This window comes from Sinohyriopsis cumingii, chromosome 3, assembly GCF_028554795.1.
Source record: "Sinohyriopsis cumingii isolate HCF-2022 chromosome 3, ASM2855479v2, whole genome shotgun sequence".
Lineage (NCBI taxonomy): Eukaryota > Metazoa > Mollusca > Bivalvia > Unionida > Unionidae > Sinohyriopsis > Sinohyriopsis cumingii.
The window spans coordinates 85,172,524-85,191,703 of NC_142963.1; the positions used below are offsets into that span (position 1 = coordinate 85,172,524).

Genomic DNA, 19,180 nt, shown 5'->3' on the forward strand with positions numbered 1-19,180 from the left:
TTAAAAAATATAACTTTGCCTAAATAACTGCATTTCGAACTTACCTTGTGCATCTTGACTCAAAGTTGTAGGTCTGCTTATACGCAGGTCATGCACTTTTTAGTGTTTATACTTGTTCAGTGGGGGGGTGGTGGCTTATATGCAAATGGGCTTATATGTGAGGATATATGGTAATCAACATCCTCTTTTGTGTTATTACTTACTTAACCAAAATCTTAAACTGAAAAAGCCAAATAACCTGACAGTTAGTTATGACAAGCCAAATTACTGTTTATTCCAAAAGCTAGAAAATTAAACACATTAAAATATCAAAATTAGATACAATATTTCATGAACTTAATATATCTTCCATATTTTGTTCATATATGAGATATATTACATATTTTATAATACATATAATGCACATTATCAGAGGTCTTGTAAATTTTACGAGATCTTACAAAATTAATGAGATGTCTCTGAAAATTTCACACATATCTTATAAAATTTCACAGGATTTTGTAAAAGAGTTTATCAGATATATCAATTAATTATGTTAATAAGATATCTAATAAAATTTATATGATCTATTATAAAGTTTATGAGATGTCTTATACAAGTTATAAGATACCTTATACAGTCTATAAGATAAGGTATCTAGTCAACTTGATTAAATATATTTTATCATTTATACTGTACAGTGTTCATTCCAGAAATAGAGAATGTGATGCCAAATTACCCTTGCCATATCAAAAAGTGGAATCATTTAGGACAAGAGTCCTTTGATGGGATCGATGTTCTAATGAGTGAAACCGTTTCTTCCTTTTATGGTAAATGTTGAGTGTTGAAACCATCTCTGATATTCTTCAGCAATAACAAGATTTTCAAATTAGCTGCCATGGTGCACTTATTGGGTTTCAAAATGGCATCATTTTCATTTAGGACATCATAAGAAGTCTTTTGGTGAAAACCTCTTTTCATAATGATCATCCATTCAGGGGAAAAAAAACTCTTTTCATAATGATCATCCATTCAGGGGAAAAAAACTCTTTTCATAAAGATCATCCATTCAGGGGGAAAAAACTCTTTTCATAACGATCATCCATTCTGGGGAAAAAACCCTCTTTTCATAATGATCATCCATTCAAGGGAAAAAATCTCTTCTCATAATGATCATCCATTCAGGGGAAAAAAATATCTTTTCATAACGATCATCCATTCAAGGGAAAAAACCTCTGGTGTGGTCATATTGGATGTCCGTGTGTATGTGTGGGATGGTGGTGTGTGGGTGTGTGTGTGTACATGCATGTGTGTGTGTGAAGCTCCATGGCAATCCTGCACGTAGTTTAGGACTACTAAGGATAACAGACTTGTGCTAACAGACAGATAGACAGACAGACAGACAGACAACATGCCATCCCATAAACTCTTCTGGTCCATGACCAGCAGAGCTAAAAATAGTGGAGTCAAAAATATCCTTACTGGTCTCTTGTTCATTCATGAAAATTCAAACATGTACATGTATACTTATTATTGGCATTTGCATTGTGAATTTATTAATTTCTGCATTAAATATTTACTTTCCAGCATTATATCCTTTGGATCATTGTTGGATCATTGTCAAGTCAGACTATCTATGTTTATCTTACTTCTGTAACAGTTTTCTTGTCCACAAAAAAAAGTAATTGTGTCCAAATGAAGACATTGCAATAATCTGACTCAGTTATGAATGATTCTAAGTATATATTGCTAGAAATTGGAATAATTATTACAGACATGATTTGATCCCTGACCTGAGCTAGTGTTAGCATTAACAGCCTCCCCTCTGGCATACCAGGATTTGAATTTCAAATACTCAAAACACCATTTCCATCTAGAACATATTTTTACATATTTCAGTCAACATATTTTCCTCCCTGTATAATAAATTGGAAATAAATCTAGCAGTCTTTTGTTCAAAGTGTCATCTTCTTAACATTTTTCTATCAAAGACCATTCATCTTGTGCTCGGGATTGGTGCCCAATCCAAATCAGTAAGATATCTCCATCAGTCAATGAAACTGAATGTCTTAGACTCCTTTGGCACTCTAATCAGTAAGCTATCTTGTGGTGCACTTGATTCAGTCAGTCTAAAATCAACCGTAACAATCTTTTATCTATATTTTCTTATGTCTTTTTTCTGCACTTGACAGGCACCATTGAGGGAACTTTTTTGTGCTAAAGATGATAAATAAGGGTCAATGGCACAAAGAGGAATGCTATTTGTAAGATATAACATTCATTTGATATACTTTTTTAATTTAAAATGATATTTCATAAAGTTTATAATATCTTGTTAAATAAATTAAATATATGATGAATAATTTCAATTTAGAGATCTTATAAGTTTGATAAGGTAACACATATGGTATCATACAAACTAAAATAATCTCAATTAAATTTCTTGTAACTTATTAACTTTACCAGATATGCTATAAACTTTGTAAGATATCTTGTATACTTTTGCATTAATTCTAAAGCTAATAAAAAAAAATAATAACTCCATACTGTTTATTAAAATGACTGTTGGAAGTATAGAAAAGTGTGAATCTCTCTTTTTCGCAATGAGATTGAAAACACATGCAGATATTTCAATGCTAGAGAACTCAGAAATGAATCTTACCATACTCAAACTAAATGAATTTTACTCAGTCTAAATGAATCTTACTCAGACTAAAAGAATCTTACTCAGACTAAATGAATCTTACTCAGACTCAAAGAATCTTACTCAGACTAAATGAATCTTACTCAGACTAAAAGAATCTTACTCAGACTAAATGAATCTTACTTAGACTAAATGAATCTTACTCAGACTAAAAGAATCTTACTCAGACTAAAAATAAATCTTACTCAGACTAAATGAATCTTACTCAGACTAAATGAATTATAATCAGGCTAAATTAATCGTACCATACTGTAAAGTATATTTCATTTAATTTATATTTGATTTAATTAAATAGTTTATTTGTAAGTTTTAATTTTTTTTATTCCATTACTTGCTATTATAATGTAACTTTATTTACTTGTCTGATGACATAAACCTTGACATATTTTCTAGTAAGATTTTTTTCTCCCAGGGAGGTATAATAGTTTTGTTATAAATATATAGGATATATTATATATAAGATATTTTAGAAACTATGTTGAACACTTTATATCTTAAAAATCCATAATAATAATAATAATAATAATGAGGACTTTGTATAGCACCTAATCTTTAGAAGCTCTAAGTGCTTTACAACATTAGACAACACCTATAACATAAAAAACATATAATGATATGATTACAAAAACAAACACCATGAAATTAGAAAACATAAAAAAAAACATGCTGAGAATATTTAAGGTAGGAAACATTATTAGGTCTTTAAGTTTGTTCTTGCAGTCGAAATAAGTGAGTTTTGAGAGCCCTCTTGAATGTGATCACTGTGTCTTTGTGTCTATGTTCAGTGGGCAATTCATTCCACGTTGCTGGGCCCTGGTATGCAAAAGAATGCTGTCCATATGACTTTGTTTTCATAGTGGGAATAATGAGTATACATTTGTCAGAAGAGGAGCGTAAGTATCTTGCTGGTGTATACACATGGGTGAGGTCGGATAGGTATATTGGACTAGAGTCCGACAGTGAAACGTAGCACAGAGAACAAATTTTGTGTTTGATTCTGGATCGAATGGATAGCCAGTGTAGGGTACAGCGCAGCAGGGAGGTGTGCTCTGATCGTGGTACTTTAAGTATGATCCGAGCAGCTGTGTTTTGAACTTTTTGAAGTTTCTGGATAAGATATCTGATAAAACAAATTCAATGAAGATATCATATTTATTTACTAAGGCATAAGATTTATGAGACATTTTGATGCTTTTAAAAGATATATTATAAATGTATTAACATTATTCAAAATATCTTATAAAGTTTACAAAAAATCTAAAAACTTTCTCAGATATCTGTAAAAATAAAAATGTTTGACACAGTTATACTGTCTTCCTTTCAACCTCTAAGTAGCCAAAACACTGTACAAACCATCTATGTAATCATATTGGTAACAACCTTCTATACGTTCATATTAGTAACAACCTTCTATTCAATAATACTGGTCACCACCTCTATACAATAATACTGGTAATAAACTTTGAATATAATACTGATAACAACCTTCCACACAATCATACTGGTAACAACCTTCTATACAATCATACTGGCAACAACCGATACAATCATACTGGTAACAACCTTCTGTACAATCATACTGGTAACAACCTTCTATACATTCATACTGGCAACAACCGATATAATCATACTGGTAACAACCTTCTGTACAATAATACTGGCAACAACCTTCTATACAATCATACTGGTAACAACCTTCTATACAATCATTCTGGCAACAACCTTCTATACAATCATACTGGCAACATACAATCATACTGGTAACAACCTTCATTACAATCATACTGGTAACAACCTTCTATACAATCATACTGGCAACAACCAATACAATCATACTGGCAACAACCTATACAATCATACTGGCAACAACCTATACAATCATACTGGTAACAACCTTCTATACAATCATACTGGCAATAACTTATACAATCATACTGGTAACAGCCTTCTATACAATCATACTTGTACCAACCTTCTAAACAATCATACTAGCAACAACCTATACAATCATACTGGTAACAATCTTCTATACAATCATACTGGTAACAACCTTCTATACAATCATACTGGCAATCACCTATACAATTATACTGGCAACAACCTTCTTTACAGTCATACTGGCAACAACCTATACAATCATACTTGTAACAACCTTTTATACAATCATATTCGAAATAACCTTTCATACAATCATACTGGTAACAACCTTCGATACAATCATACTGGTAACAACCTATACAATCATACTGGTAACAACCTTCTATACAATTATACTGGTAACAACCTTCTTTATAATCATACTGGTAATAACCTATACAATCATACTGGCAAGAACCTATAAAATCATACTGGTAACAACCTATACAATCATCCTGGTAACAACCCATACTGTGCAATCATACTGGTAACAACCTATAAAATCATACTGGTAACAACCTATATAATTATACTGGTAACAACCTATATAATCACACTGGTAACAACCTTCTATACAGTCTTATTAGAAACAACCTTTTATACAATCATACTGGTCACAACCTTCCATACTGTACAATCATACTGGTAACAACCTTCTATATAGTCATACTGGTAACAACCTTCTATACAATCATACTGGTAACAACCTTCTATACAATCATAGTGGTAACAATCTTCTATACAATAATTCTGGTAACAACCTTTTATACTATCATACTGGTAACAATCTTTTATACAATAATACTGGTAACAACCGTTTATACATTAATACTGGTAACAACCATCTATACATTAATACTGGTAACAAAAGTCTATACAATCATACTGGTCACAACCTTCCATACTGTACAATAATAATGGTAACAACCTTCTATACAATCATACTGGTAACAACCTTTTATACAATCATACTGGCAACAACCTTCCATACTGTAGAATCATACTGGTAACAACCTTCTATACAGTCGTACTGGTAACAACCTTCTATACAGTCATACTGGTAACAAAAGTCTATACAATCATACTGGTCACAACCTTCCATACTGTACAATAATACTGGTAACAACCTTCTGTACAATAATAATGGTAACACCCTTTTATACAATCATACTGGTAACAACCTTCCATACTGTAGAATCATACTGGTAACAACCTTCTGTAGAATCATACTGGTAACAACCTTCTATACAATCATACTGGTAACAACCTTTTATACTATCATACTGGTAACAACCTTCCATACTGTAGAATCATACTGGTAACAACCTTCTATACAATCATGCTGGTAACAACCTTTTATACTATCATACTGGTAACAACCTTCTATATAGTCATACTGGTAACAACCTTCTATACAATCATACTGGTAACAACCTTCTATACAACCATACTGGTAACAACCTTTTATACTATTATACTGGTAACAATCTTTTATACATTAATACTGGTAACAACCTTATATATAGTCATACTGGTAACAACCTTCTATACAGTCATACTGGTCACAACCTTCCATACTGTACAATAATACTGGTAACAACCTTCTGTACAATAATACTGGTAACAACCTTCTATACAACCATACTGGTAACAACCTTTTATACTATTATACTGGTAACAATCTTTTATACATTAATACTGGTAACAACCTTATATATAGTCATACTGGTAACAACCTTCTATACAGTCATACTGGTCACAACCTTCCATACTGTACAATAATACTGGTAACAACCTTCTGTACAATAATACTGGTAACAACCTTCTATACAATCATACTGGTAACAACCTTTTATACAATCATACTGGTAACAACCTTCCATACTGTACAATAATACTGGTAACAACCTTCTATACAGTCATACTGGTAACAATCTTTTATATAATAATTGTGGTAACAACCTTTTATACCATCATACTGGTAACAATCTTTTATACATTAATACTGGTAACAACCTTTTATACTATCATACTGGTAACAATCTTTTATACATTAATACTGGTAACAACCTTCTATACAATTATGCTGTGCCTTAATATGAGCCTCCAAATACCCTATACATAGTAAGATTCACTAAGAACAAATGGTGTGTTAATTCCTGATTCCTGAATCTTGAATTTCTACAATATTTTTGGTCAAAACAATAGCAATAAACATTAGTTTTCCTCATTAACATCTGATGCTTTAGTTTCTCCTCATCATCATTAGCACTGTTCATCTTTTAACAGTCTCAAATGACTTGTTTCTTGTAAAATATTGAAGAAATTTTAAAAATAAATCTGACTTACATGGATGCATGGACAAAAGCACAAAAGCACTATCATGACAGACTGGTACATAAAATCTATGTTATCAGTGTAAAATGCAGTATGATAGACTGGTACATACTATCTAGGTTTTCAGTATAAAAAGCAGTATGATAGTCTGGTACATAAAATCTAGGTTCTTAGTGCAAAAAGCAGTACTATAGACTGGTACATAATATCTATGTTCTCAGTGCAAAAAGCAGTATGATAGACTGGTACATAAAATCTATGTTTTCATTGTAAAAAGCAGTATGATAGACTGGTACATACTATATAGGTTTTCAGTTTAAAAAGCAGTATGATGTGTGTGTGTGTGTGATTTGGATTTTAAAACGTAGCTTTAACAATTTTTCAGTCATATCGCTACGATGTCTGCAGTGTGGCAGTTTACAGTGATGCCTAGCACTGGGGCATCTTGCAGCAGACATGTAGCATGATGTCCCACCCAGTCACATTATTCTGACACCAGGCTGACCAGTCCTAACACTAACCTCTTAATGCTGAGCGCCAAGCAAGACAGCTATTAGTACCATTTTTGTAAGTCTTTGGTATGACTCGATTGGGGATCAAACCCACAACCTCCCACATCCAAGGTGGATGCTCTAACCACTAGGCCATTGGAGCGGTAAAAGCAGTATGATAGACTGGTACATAATATCTAGGTTTTCAGTGTAAAAAGCAGTATGATAGACTGGTACATAAAATCATAGACTGGTACATAAAATCTAGGTCTCAGTGTAAAAAGCAGTATGATAGACCGGTACATAAAATCTAGGTTCTATATGTAAAAAGCAGAATATACTGCCATCGAAATCTTGTGCCATCGGCTTGAAATAAAAAAATACTTTACATACTATGCACGGGTAATTTGTATACTCAATTAAAACTCTAAATATTTTGCAGCCAGTGAGTTTTAAGAAGCTTTGAATAAAATACTGTGCAAGACAGATCACTGGTAAATAGAAGTGTACTCGTAACAAAGGTCTAACCATATTTGTTTGAATTTTGGGTTCCTTATATACTTGCATAAAAATCAAGACCAACACACAAAGTACTGGCAGCTCAGAGGCTATTTTGTTTGTTCTGCTGATTACTCCTAACAAAATGCACAGACCCAGACCTGCCAGAACCTTATGCAGTGGTAGATCATGGTCTATACAATTACTCCTAACTAAATGCACAGACCCAGACCTGCCAGAACCATATGCAGTGGTAGATCATGGTCTATACAATTTGCATTTATGCAGTTTGCAGTCTATACTGCATATACTCACTTATAAGATTGAGTCCAAATGCAAACTCAACAGACCCAGATCTGCCATAGCATAATGCACTGAGGGATCTGGGTCTGTGCAGTTTCTTAAGAGTAATAAGTAGAACAAGCAACACAGACTTTGATCTGCAGGCACATTATGCTATGGCATATTGGGATCTTTCTCGTTTGGAGTTTGACTCAACTTTTAAACGAGTATTTACATTATGGTATCTATTGTATATGTTAGTTTATTTGGATGCAAAGTATTCAGTGGATACTCACTACTTTTACTGGTAGAGCTGTGAAAGTTGCTTCTGCCAGGAATGGCCAACACTTTTCAGCCAGAGCCTGTAATGGATCACACTGTTTCTAGAGAGAATTTAGTCTGAAAGTAGCAATATATATTCTAGATTATAATATGCAACATAAACAAGGATATTCATATCAAATACTTGAGAAATTATCATGTCAACTATTTTCTCAACCTGCAGTACACGATAAAAAATACAGTTTATCAGGATTTTGATGAAAATTAGTTAATTCCAACTCTTTTTAAAACACTGTCACTTTGCTGCATTAAAACCTCTGGTTCTAGGCTTTAAAGGTATCACCAATACACATATACCTTAATTATATATATATATATATATATATATATATATATATATATATATATATATATATATATATATATATATATATATATATATATATATATATATATATATAATAATAACCTTGTTCCATATAAAATATAGGAGTTGGGAGGCAGAACAAGTCAAAGACAGAAACTGGGAGCATGACTGCAGTACTCTCCAAGTCCAAGACAGAAACTGGGAGCATGATTATAGTACTCTCCAAGTCTTAGACAGAAACTGGGAGCATGATTATAGTACTCTCCAAGTCTTAGACAGAAACTGGGAGCATGATTATAGTACTCTCCAAGTCTTAGACAGAAACTGGGAGCATGATTATAGTACTCTCCAAGTCCAAGACAGAAACTGGGAGCATGATTATAGTACTCTCCAAGTCTTAGACAGAAACTGGGAGCATGATTATAGTACTCTCCAAGTCTTAGACAGAAACTGGGAGCATGATTGCAGTACTCTCCAAATCAAAGACAGAAACTGGAAGCATGATTACAGTACTCTACAAATCATAGACAGAAACTAATCTTGTTATGTGCTCAACCATGCTCAAAAAAAGTGTTGCAAAGCAAGATGATGGGCATTCAGGGGCATGATGACATGGGATACTAAAAATTTAACTCATTCATAGTCTGATCAGTGTAACATTGATTTGATCAAACTCAACACTCGTCAATAAAGTAATGCTGTAGAAACCAACACCTCCTGTAAATGATGTAAAATTCATGAAATCAAATAAAGTTAAAGATGCAGTCTAAATTTGTTCAAATCCAACAATCCATAGGAAAGTTATACTGCAGAAACACAAACCAGGATGACAAGTAAACTCAAAACTCCTGTAAATGAAGTCATGGAACATTTATCAATATAAAGTTTCATGTCAAATTTGGTTGAAATCCAACAACCACTTATAAAGCTAAGTTGCAGAAATATAATTCAGGTGGAAAAGCAATTTTTAGATGAAGTTGTGGACTGCTGTAAATCAAAATCTTTTAAGGTTTCACCACTAAAAAGCTTCATGCTAAGCTCTGTTGACACACTACAATCCTAGACAAAGTTTTATACAGTACAATTTTATACAGTACAGTTTTATACAGTACTTTACAGTTTTATACAGTACACTAGTTTTATACAGTTCAGTACAGTTTTATACAGTACAGTACAGTATTATACAGTACAGTTTTATAAAGTATAGTACAGTTTTATACAGTACAGTACAGTTTTATACAGTACAAAACAAAGTCATGAGAATGGATGATTAGGGATCAACATTCCTCTTAATGATGTTGTGGATCAGCAGAAATCAAATACAATTCAAAGCCATATAAATAAAAAGATGCTTTTCTAAATTTGGTTGAAATTCATCAATTCTAAATAAAAAAATATGATGGGGAATCCAAAGTTAGCAAAATGGGAAACCAGGGGACACAACTCTTTACATTGATGTTGTTAAATGCAGGAAATCAGTAATTCAGACTCACTCAAGGTCTCATCAGTATAAAGTTATAAGCTACATTTTACTGGAATCTAACAATCCTTGGTAAAGTTACATTGCAGAAACCAAAGTCACAAACATAGACAATAAGGGGTCATAACTCCTGCAAATGAAGTTGTAGAATTATGAAAATCAAATCATTTAAAATCTCATGAGTATAAAGCCACAAGACAAATCCAGTTGATTCCAATAAACCCTGGTAAACATGCTGCTGAAACCAAGATCAGGTAATCTGTGGAATTATGGATACCAGACTCATTCCAAGTCACATCATTATAAAGCTGCACACCAATTTTGTTAAAATTATACAATCCCGGTAATGGTATGATGCAGAAACCAAAGGGGCGGGGGTGGTAGTGGGGAAATTAGAGGACCTAAATCTTCCAAATGATGAAATAAAAGACTGAAAATCAAATTATTTCAAGGTCTCATCAATACCAAACTGCATATCAATTTACATTACAATCAGATAATTCCCAGTAAAATAATCTTGCAGAAAGCACACTGCTGAATGATGGATAGACAATGTTTATGATCCTGCTTGACCAACTTAATGAAGCTGGGCTATAATACAACACAAGTATAATGAGAGAGTATATCAATTGTTTTAAATCATGAAAACACCCTAAATTCTAAAGTGTACCAAAAACAATGATACAGATATAAACTGTGAGCTGCAATAACAACATCCTTCCCCATTTCTGTTGCTGACATCAATAGATGGAAACCAACAGAAACAACACTGTTGACATGTGCAGTGTGTGCAGTAAGTACAGAGGGAAATTTGACTACAGTAACAGTTGTACTTAGGTAAAATAACAGTTAGTATCAAAGGGTCTTGGGAGTTCTGAATCAGATCCAAACCACAGCATGTTTTTCTTTACAAATGCCGACTCTGATGTTATAGGGTAAACTACACATAGATACTGCATATCAAACAAGTCAACATTAATCAGACATGATTGAAACAAGTCAACATTAATCAGACATGATTGAAACAAGCGGTAAAGGTGTAGTACATTATAATCTATACTGTATTTGTGGCATAACATTGTAAATTTGATACTTACAAACATCAACATGGACTGAACCAATCAGCCAGATATTTTGTTGTTGTATTTTAGTTTGAGTAGAACATGCCCATATGCAAAAGCTGCATATAAAACTTGGATCAGAAGAAAATAAGCTCAAACAGTAATAATATATTTAACTAAAAATGCATTAAACTGAACTCCCTCTTTACTCACAATGTAAGTATTTACTGAATTAAGTCTGTAATTTGAAGTGCACAAGCTTCCTACTGAATACATGTAACAACTGGTGTTAATGGAAGACAACTACACTATTGGCAAGAATAATCCTCTTGTTCCCTCACTGTAAAGGACTCAGGTTATATTCATATCGAAGAATGGGAACCAGTCTAGAAATGGATGCAGAGAAAACAGAATATAAATGGATTTGGCTGGTTAGAATTGGTGAATCATGAAAGTAAAAGACCTTTTGAGAGTTTATCCTTGCTGTAACAAACAATTAAAAGAAACAACGTTTTATTGATGGAATTTCAGTCCTTTTACACACTTAAACTTAGACAACTCATTACTGAAATTAACACCAGATTCTTCAGTGTCAAATTGGAAACACATGTTTCAAACACATGCAGAAAATGCCATGGCTCATATGGTTTTCTCTACAGAGAAGTTTTCATAAAGGATATGTCTATATATTTAGAAATTAAAGTTGTTGATTTTTTAATATTGCAATATACCCATAGGTTTATTATGGGAGTTGATTTGATTTCGTACTATGAGTCCCAAGGACAATAACAGCTTTGCATTGGCTCCAAGTATGAATGTACAGTTCAACTTTCCTATTAATATAAAATTCTAATTTTATTTGCAGACAACAAACAAAATGAATACCTTTTGTCTACCCCAGAATGATTTTCAGTGTGATATTAAACATACTTTTAGATATGGCAACTGTTGCCATGAAAAAGGGAGGGCATAGATCTGACTGTGCAAGGTGGGGTATTTTGTACTATGACTGTGCAAGATGGGTTGTTTTGTACCATGACTGTGCAAGGTGGGGTGTTTTGTACCATGACTGTGCAAGGTGGGGTGTTTTGTACCATGACTGTGCAAGGTGGGGTGTTTTGTACCATGACTGTGCAAGGTGGGGTGTTTTGTACCATAGATCTGACTGTGCAAGGTGGTGTGTTTTGTACCATGACTGTGCAAGGTGGGATGTTTTGTACCATAGATCTGACTGTACAAGTGGGGTGTTTTGTACCATGACTGTGCAAGGTGGGGTGTTTTGTACCATTTACAGAGAAATTATGGTCACCAATTTGATATTTCCATGTTGTGCTTGGAAACATAATGCTTAAGATAAGATCCCTTAAGTCTCTAGCACCATTCTTAATATTGGTAACCCCTCATTCATAAATTGTATTTTTATTGGTTTATGCCTACCATACTTTAGTTTTTAAATTATATGTGTTCTGGAGGAATTTTATTTGAAGTCATTTCTGTCATTTCAATCTCCTTTTCTGAAGTAATGCATGCACACATAGATGGTACGGTTCATGTTTTACTCAGTTTTGTATAATATGACAATGCTGATCATATATTCCAATTTTAAACTGTAGTGAGATAAATGCTTATAGCAAACAATGTAACTCTTGCTTAGACAGATTCATTGACATATTTTGTCTCATTTTCTGAAATGAAGCTCAAGTAATTAAATATTGCCTGAAATTCATCATTGCAAGCAGAACTATGCCCCCTCTTCACTTAGGAATGCATTATATTACCATACTTAGGTCTGTCAAGTAAATCAAGGTTGGATATAGGACTCATGGGTACTAATGATACGGAAGAATGGGAACTAGTCTAGAAATGGGTGAACATATAATAGAGGATATATGGGTTTGGTTAACCTGAATTGGTGGATCATGAAAGCAAAAGTTTAGTGAAAAAATCTTTTAAGTTTATCCTGACAATGTCATGACTCATGGTTGTCTCTTATAGGGAAGCTTGGGGCTATGTCTGTTCATGACTCATGGTTGTCTCTTATAGGGAAGCTTGCATTGGGGCTATGTCTGTTCATGACTCATAGTTGTCTCTTATAGGGAAGCTTGCACTGGGGATATGTCTGTTCATGATTCATGGTTGTCTCTTATAGGGAAGCTTGGGGCTATGTCTGTTCATGACTTATGGTTGTCTCTTATTGGGAAGCTTGCATTGGGGATATGTCTGTTCATGACTCATGGTTGTCTCTTATAGGGAAGCTTGCATTGGGGATATGTCTGTTCATGACTCATGGTTGTCTCTTATAGGGAAGCTTGCACTGGGGATATGTCTGATCATGACTCATGGTTGTCTCTTATAGGGAAGCTTGCACTGGGGATATGTCTGTTCATGACTCATGGTTGTCTCTTATAGGGAAGCTTGGGGCTATGTCTGTTCATGACTTATGGTTGTCTCTTATTGGGAAGCTTGCATTGGGGATATGTCTGTTCATGACTCATGGTTGTCTCTTATAGGGAAGCTTGCATTGGGGATATGTCTGTTCATGACTCATGGTTGTCTCTTATAGGGAAGCTTGCACTGGGGATATGTCTGATCATGACTCATGGTTGTCTCTTATAGGGAAGCTTGATTGGGGACATGCCTGTTCATGACTCATGGTTGTCTGTTAATTCATAGCTACATCATACACTTTGACAAGGACACAGCAAAATAATTCATAGCTACATCATACACTTTGACAAGGACACAGCAAAATAATTCATAGCTACATCATACACTTTGACAAGGACACAGCAAAAACATTCATAGCTACATCATACACTTTGACAAGGACACAGTAAAAACATTCATAGCTACATCATACACTTTGACAAGGACACAGTAAAAACATTCATAGCTACATCATACACTTTGACAAGGACACAGTAAAAACATTCATAGCTACATCATACACTTTGACAAGGACACAGCAAAATAATTCATAGCTACATCATACACTTTGACAAGGACACAGCAAAAACATTCATAGCTACATCATACACTACATCATACACTTTGACAAGGACACAGTAAAAACATTCATAGCTACATCATACACTTTGACAAGGACACAGCAAAATAATTCATAGCTACATCATACACTTTGACAAGGATGCAGCAAAATAATGCAAAACTACATGATACAACTTGACAAGAACACAGCTAAAAAATGCAAAGCTATATCATACAATTTGACAAGAACACAGCAAAAGAATGACAAGCTACAACATACAGTCTGACAAGGATCAGCAAAAGAAATGCAAACAATCTTATTTTTAACGTCAGAACCAAGGTACATTGGTGCAAAAAGGTCATGAAATGTTGAAAATAGGTTAAATTCTGCATGCTTGTCCTCATTTTTCTTTCGGACTGCTGAATCAATTTAATCTATGTACAAATCCAACAAAATATATTAAATTCTAGATTAAGTAAGAAGCTGGTCATGACCTGTGTGTCAAGCATTCCCCCTAACCCAGCTTCGAAATGAAATATAGTTCATAGTCACCTATTTCTTGGGTACTATTGTCTTAGTGAATGCAACATATTTTCAGAAGTTTTCACAATTTCCATTACTCTGTGACCAAACGTACCCAAGAAACTTACCAAAATTCAAAACCTGAAGTCAACACAGCATGAAACTGACCTGTTTTTCATGATTTGGTATTTTACCCAACAATGCACATCTATGAAATAAGTTGCATAACTTCCTAACCAATAAACAGTACATAAGAAATCAAGGTAAACAACAACAAATAAATCCCAACCAAAATCAGGGATTTGTGAAATGTATAACAAAGTGACCTACATTTTGGTTAACTGCTCTTGTACACATCAAGATGTAGAGAGACTGATCACATTACAGAGGCAAAAAAAAATGTTAACATCAAGGTTAACCTGAAGCTTAATGTGCTATCACCGTGATCCATGAACCAGGATGATAAACATGAATGCATACTGAAGTTATATAGCTAATCTGATAAAGGGGGGTATAAGATGGAACTGAAATAAAAAGAAATTCCAAACTTAAAACTGATATTAATCTAGGGTGTGGACCAACATGCACAGAGATGCCAAATTCATTGCTTTGTTGAGCTTCAGCTGAGGCAGGCTTAACAAAAAAATTACTAAACAGCAACTATCCTAAACTTATCAAACTAAATAAATACAACTTAAAATTCAGTTGGATTATTTGTTTAAATTTTTTATTATTAGCTCCAGAATCATAATGATGCTAAATGGAGCTGTGTTCTCATGCAAGATGGATGATCAATTAACAGCTTTCTCTCATTATAATGCAGTAGTTGGGGTCAATTAACATCAACTGTGTTATGTACTAAACCTGTAACATATATGAAACAGCAATATAATGATAATATTCTAATATACGGAACCATGGTATAGTGGGACTATCAAATTTTTTAAAATAATGTACGGATATACTATTTGAAAGTTACAGTTTTTGATTTAACATAATGATCTAGTAGATATAGTAGATATATTACCATGCTATTATTGCAGTGCTTACTACTTGATGAGAGATACATAAGTGTACACTTTCTGTTACTGGGTAATTAATCATGTACCTTAAAAGCATGGCTTGAAATTTAGTTTGCTAGCAGAAGGTTATTACATTTCATGCTGGACTAGTAATTTTCATAATTTCAATAGTCCAATGCCTTTCAAATCCCAATATATGTCAAACATTTTTCTTTGGAAAGGACTAGTGACAGTTCGACTGGACTAGTATATTTCTCAATCTACGGTACCAGTCCTTCTGGCTACAAGGAAAACAATGATTCCAAGCCTGGTAAGTTTACATACTTTGTCATAAATACAGATTACTTTTATTACACCCATATAGAACATGTATGGGATCAAATTATAAAATAACATACAGGGTGGAGAAAAAGAGCAGAAGAAGCCAACATAAATAGAAACAGAAAAGGAAAAACATGTGGACATGTATACATACATAAGAAGCACAAATGCTTCTTATTCTCTTTGTAATCTAATCAAGGTAAAATTTACCCAACATCAAAAATATCGTTTGTCATATTAATATGAGGTAAAGAATAATGAAAACATTCTTTCTCTTCAAGCACCAGCAGATTCTATGAACATCAGATTATTCAATCAACTCTTTGCATAAGGATCATTTGTTATCAAAATTTTCCCACTCACAAATTCTGAATGCAAAGTTTTTTTTTTTCTGAGATGTACATTTTAAAAATAGACCAAACATGCCTGTCTTCATAATATCTGTCATTTATAAATAAAACTGTTTTACTAAGTAAATTCATTACAACATCAGCTTTGGTTCAAATATAAGATTTTTCTTTCACAAAACTAAGTTGTTGGTGTGATTGCACTTGATTTTGATCCTTTATAACATCATATAAAAACATCTGTGATATCATGACAATCCCAGGAAAATGAGATATTGTTTCAGCATGCAACGTTGCATAAAAATGCCTGTGATATGTGACAATCTCAGGAAAATGCCTGTGATATGTGACAATCCCAGGAAAATGCCTGTGATATGTGACAATCCCAGGAAAATGGCTGTGATAGGTGACACTTTCACAGATGAGACCTTCTCTTACTGGATTATTCATGTTATCATAATTATAAGAAATCAGAGACTAGATGACTGATTTAAAGTTTCTACCAATATTATTATTTTTAAAATCTAAAATATCATATTTCATCTCAGAATAAACTTCTGGGCTGTCTCTGTTTGCTGAATAGATATTTATAAGTGTCAATCTATATCAATGATTATGTAAATAATAATACATTTATTTCCCATATATATTCTTTCTTCATTTCATGTAAGATACCATACATACTTGCTTATAAGTCAAGTCAAACTGCAAACAACAAAGATCCTGATGTGCTGTAGCATAAGGAATCCTCTGCTGATCAGGGTCTATCTTCTTTTGTTCTACTGACTACTCCTAACAAATTGAACACACCCAGATCTGTCAGTGCATTATATGACTGCAGATCTGGGTCTGTGCAGTTTGTGGCTGGACTTGCCTTATAAGTTAGTATAGATGCTAAATTGGAAATTATTGCTCAATTATGGCATAAAATTACATTTGTTGAGTTAGTTAAATATGAACTATGTAAATGTTTGTATCTCCAAGTAGTTCTTAAAATATTTTCCCATTTGTTACAATGAACTGTAGGTACTTGCAGGAAATAAATTAGATACTTTATTTCCTTTAGAAAATTAAAAACATCCCTCCTTTTCTTGTGATCCCCCAGTCCCTGGCAAGTAATTGTGTTATGAAATAATGGCTCAGATATGAATTAATTTTGTTTTAAAAGTTTATGTTGTAACTATATGCATGTGATAAAACTGTAAAATATTGTAGAATATGAAAATGAATTTCATGAATATATGGTCTTCTTATGTACTAACTATATATAAAAAATATGTGTCAAAGGATAGGAATTATAGTTTTTATTGTGCAGAAAACAGAAAATGTCTATTAAAAAACAACAACAAAACCCCACTAATGTCAGTGGCACACTGTACTGTATGCCTTCTTGTAAATAGACATTAGCATGCTGGCTTGTAAAAAATACAAAACAAGCAGAAGTCAGTCTTGTGCAGGCATGTATATATATGCACTTATCGTAGACTTAGAATACAGTATACAAAGAAACAGGTAAATTGTTCAGCCTCACAACAAAGTACTGGTAACATAACAAACAGAATCATTATGAACAAAAGAGTATACAAGAAAAATGAAAGTTAAGAGTAAACAAGTGAGACAAAACAAGACAAAGCAAAACTATATATAATGATTACAAGAAATATAAAAAGGCTATACGGCATAGACAGTCGGATGTACATTGCACATTCATGTAACTATCACAAAAAGGAGATGCTGGTGTGTAATACAAAACATTTCAGTTGACTCAAATGTGTAATGATTTTGATAAATCTGATAAATCCACGTATACTCACTTATAAGTCAAGTCAAACTGCAAACAACATAGATCTTGATCTGCTGTAGCACAATGTGTCTGAAGATCAGGGTTGATATTGTCTGCTCTACTGATTACTCCTAACAAACTGCACAGACCAAGATTTGCCATTGTATTATGCAACAGCAGATCTGGGTCTCTGCAGTTTGCATTTGGACTCACCTTATAAGTGAGTATATATGGTACTGTTTTGAGTCAATGGGTCTTGTAGCTTAAAAAATGCACCCTTAAAATATCAAGGTTACATCATTTGTAACTAAAATATGTATAAACGCTTTTAATAACAATGTGCTATTACCTAGCACATATACTTGCTTGTAAGTTGAGTTTGTGCCCTGAGTGGCTGAGTGGTCTAAAGCTCTCACCATTACAGATCACTGCCATCTCACCTGTCTGTGTGGGTTCGAGTCTCGGGCTCGGCCAATGTGGGTATGTAAGAAAGCTTGCCAGTAGCTCCTCATGGGCCGGTGGTTCTTTCCGGGGTTTTCCCGGGTTCTTCCTCCACCATTTATACTGGCCACCGTGTATAGCCTATCTTGTGCCAAAAAATGACGTTAAACCCTATAATATCAACAACAACAACAAGTAGAGTCCAAACACAAACAATGCAGACCCAGATCTGCCATCACTTAATAAGCTGGCATATCAGGATCATTTTTTATTTTGTTCTACTGACTATGCCTAACAAACTGCATATACCCAGATTAGCCAGTGCAAATAACATTGGCAGATCTCTATATGTGCAAT

The 19,180-nt window shown here is 33.6% G+C and overlaps 1 protein-coding gene across 7 annotated transcripts in view; it reads right to left on the reverse strand.

Annotated features, from left to right (window-relative positions):
* LOC149803230 (uncharacterized) overlaps positions 1-19,180 on the reverse strand; it is a 425,110-nt gene that overhangs the window by 206,301 nt on the left and 199,629 nt on the right. For all 7 annotated transcript variants that reach the window (XM_089952861.1, XM_089952867.1, XM_089952864.1 and 4 more), the window contains one exon: positions 8,505-8,607. The gene's annotated coding sequence lies outside the window, so the exon portion shown is untranslated. The remainder of the gene's footprint in view (positions 1-8,504; positions 8,608-19,180) is intronic.